We start from the raw sequence: 4,155 nt of genomic DNA, 5'->3' as shown, positions 1-4,155 counted from the left end.
TCGATGCATAACCTCAAAGTTCCGTCTTTCTTTCTTACAAACAAGACTGGGGCTCCCCAGGGTGAAGTACTAGGTTGAATGAAACCTTTATCAACCAATTCTTGTAATTGAATCTTCAATTCTCTTAACTCAGTAGGAGCCATACGATAAGGAGTTAAGGAAATAGGATTTGTACCTGGAAGTAAGTCAATAGTGAACTCGACATCTCTATCTGGCGGCAATCCAGGTAAATCATCTGGAAATACGTCAGGAAAATGTCTGACTACTCCTACTTCTTCCACACTACTAGGAGCAACATCATCTAATATCACATGAGCCAATTACCCTTGACAACCTTTCGATAACAACCTTTCAGCTCTCATAGCTAAAATAACTTCATGCCTCAATCCACTAGGCTCACCTACGAATGTAACTTCAGGTAATCCAGGACGATGGAAAGTCACTGTTTTCCCGTAACAATCAATTTGGGCACGATTAAAATGCAACCAATCGGTGCCTAATATCACATCAAAATCCACAATATCTAACGGGATAAGATTAGCTGGCATAACTACATCTTCTACCATCACTGGACACCCTGGATATACACAATCTACATAACATCTTTCCCCTCTAGGCATAGCAAACTCTAACTCAAACCCTAGAGGCGTAGATCGAGGTTGAGTCAATCACGGATTAAAGAAAGTAAAAGGGAAAAGGAATGATTTTTGTAAGCCCCGTGAGGGCATAGGATTCCAAAGATCTTACACTTTGTATCACTTGGTATGAATGTGCAATTTTCTGTAAGCTCACGTGATGGTTGGAATCCTATGTCACCGAAAACACGAACTTCGATTTAGGTACTATTCATCAACTTTTTGTTGGTTGATTTTTAGGATTTTTCAAGCTTATAGGAAGCTTCTTGAGGTCCTTAGGAGGCTCGGGGTAGTTCGTTGGAAGTTTTTGGATGTAAGAACACGGAGATCGACAAGTTCAAAGTTTGACCGGAGCTTTCGAGGATTTTTCCAGTGAATCCCAAGCGAGTTAGGGGTCGCGGTAGGTATGAATGTGTTCGTCTCGTCAATATCTTCATTTTGATATAAAGTACGTTGAAAATGGTGAAGAAATGAAGAAGTTATGACGTTTTGAAAAATACCCAGTTTCCAACGACCTCCGAGGCTTTCGAGGAAGTTTCCGGCCAAACCACGGCTATCTAGGTGTTTTTTAAGGTACCAATCTCTTTTCTCTTCAAGGGCTAAAACTTTCGTTTTTGAATCACTTGATTTCGTTGAGAAATGACAAAGTTATGGCAATTTGAAAAACTGCCCAGAAACCGGCGAACCAGTCCGGCGAGCCGAGGAAGAAGACGCGCGTGGGGGCGCGTGGACCCGTGCCCTTCCCGGCGCGTGGGGGCTCGTGAGTGGCTAAAAAATTATTCTAAAAATTGCTACGTGTTCGTGACGTCGTGTAGGTCACGGTGGTATATTAACATACCCAAATTGAGCAATATATGAGAAGTTATTAGCGAATGTTGTGTATATGCTTTTAAATGATGTTTGTATAATTATTCTTTTATAGGTGAGACTTATACCGAGGACGAAAGTAACCAAACTAGGCGTGGGGGTTACGAACTGGCTACTTATCAGTGAGTGGGCAGTTATTTTTCAGTATATATATATACGTATACTTGACGTATTTCCCAGAAAACGTATTTTAAAAGAAATACAATTTAAGTAACCTGTTATGTATGCATCATATTATAGTATATGCATTACCATAATTATGCATATTGTTGCATGGTGCTGAGGAGGCCCAGGTAAGCTACATGTGAGTATATTACATTTGAAATACATTTGAAATACTATTGAAATACAATTGAGATACGATTGAGATATAATTGATATACGATTGTGATACGATTGAGATATGATTGAGATATAATTGAGATACATTTGAGATACGATTGAGATATGATTGAGATATAATTGAGATACGATTGTGATACGATTGAGATATGATTGAGATATGATGAATCATATGATTGAGATGTGATTGAAAGCTCATTCACTTGCACACGTATATTAGTGCTCCCGCCCAGAGTTAGGGCACAGTCTTTCATGTGATGTTCACCTTCCGCACCGCATGCTCGCCTTGGATCCAAGTTAGGTGCACAGTCCTGTCGTATAGACCACTTTTAGTGGGTTCGACTCGTAGGTGACCCGCGATTTATCGCACAGTCTTCACGTGATTGTAGCACTAGAGCATATTATGTTATATACAGTGATGAATTGCAGACCACGTGAGGTGGTATTGAATGTGTGCAGGATATACATATATATACATGAAGTGATGAGATGATTATGAGCTATATATGCAGCCGAGGGCTGAGTTGATTGTGATTAGATGATTATGAGCTATATATGCAGCTAATGGCTGAGTTGATTATGATGAAAGAGTATAAACCATATTTATAGTCGAGGGCTGAATTGATTATATGTTATTCCATAACTTTTATATAGAGATGATGAGCATTTAGTTATGATACGTTGGCATGATGTACATTCATATTGTATGGCATGATTTTGAGATATATTATGTATATGAGAATATACTTTATTCTGGGAAATTATACTTGTTTTACGGCAAGGGGTTAGTATATTCAAAGAGAAAATAAGGTTTTGAAGAAGTTTGTTTTGCTGACCCACTCAACTTTGTTTTGCGCCCCTCCAGGTTCTAGGTAGCGTTTGTTGTTGGATCTCGAGGTTTCCAGCTGAAGTTCTGACAAACCATCACTCATGTAGGATTATTTTCGAGTGTTGTAAATTAGTACATCTTATGTTCGACTGCACTTAGACCTTGTGCTCTGGTTGTGTATTCACACTTAAACTTATCTTAGAACCTATGGTATTTGGTTTTGAATTATTCGTACTTTCCTTAAAATATCGCTTCCGCACTGCGCACATGGCTACGTCACGTGATAGAGATGTCAAACTGACACACCCCGACCGAAGACACGTCACGTGATACAAAGTGATACAAAGTGACATAGGATTCCAACCATCACGTCACGTGAGCTTTCAAAACCAAATCTTCAAAACACGGACCAACAATAGAACTCTCTCAAATCTTCATAGATCGAAGAAAATAAAACCACCATCGTCTTCTACTCGACGATACGAGTCCAACCATACCTATTTTAGGTAAGATCTCTAACATTTTCACGTTGAAATCACGAGCACCGATTTGGGTACTATTCATCAACTTTTTATTGGTTGATTTTTAGGACTTTTCAAGCTTATAGGAAGCTTTTTGAGGTCCTTAGGAGGCTCGGGGTAGTTCGTTGGAAGTTTTTGGACGTAAGAACACGGAGATCGACAAGTTCAAAGTTTAGCCTGAGCTTTCGAGGCTTTTTCCGGCGAATCGCCGGCAATTTAGGGGTCGAGGTAGGTATGAATGTGTTCGTCTCGTCAATATCTTCATTTTTATATGAAGTACGTTGAAAATGGTGAAGAAATGAAGAAGTTATGACGTTTTGAAAAATACCCAGTTTCCGGCGACCTTCGAGGCTTTCGAGGAAGTTTCCGGCCAAAAAACGGCGAGCTAGGTGTTGTGTCAGGTACCATTCTCTTTTTCTCTTCAAGGGCTACAACTTTAGTTTTTGAATCACTTGATTCCGGCGAATATATACTTTATTTCTGGGAAACTATACTTGTTTTATGGCGAGGGGTTAGTATATTCAAAGAGAAAATAAAGTTTTGAAGAAGTTTGTTTTGCTGACCCACTCAACTTTGTTTTGTGCCCCTCCAGGTTCTAGGTAGCGTTTGTTGTTGGATCTCGAGGTTTCCAGCTGAAGTTCTGACAAACCATCACTCATGTAGGATTATCTTCGAGTGTTGTAAATTAGTACATCTTATGTTCGACTGCACTTAGACCTTGTGCTCTGGTTGTGTATTCACACTTAAACTTATCTTAGAACCTATGGTATTTGGTTTTGAATTATTCGTACTTTCCTTAAAATATCGCTTCCGCACTGCGCACATGGCTACGTCACGCTCACGTGACGGCCAGCATGCCTTGACTTCGATCGGGGTGTGTCAGTTTGGCGATGATTGGCATGCAAAGTTGGATTTAATGGAATTTGCTTATAATAACAGTTACCATTCTAGTATTGGGATG

The sequence above is a fragment of the Malus domestica genome, chromosome 03 (genome assembly GCF_042453785.1).
Source record: "Malus domestica chromosome 03, GDT2T_hap1".
NCBI lineage: Eukaryota > Viridiplantae > Streptophyta > Magnoliopsida > Rosales > Rosaceae > Malus > Malus domestica.
This window is presented reverse-complemented; position numbering follows the sequence as displayed.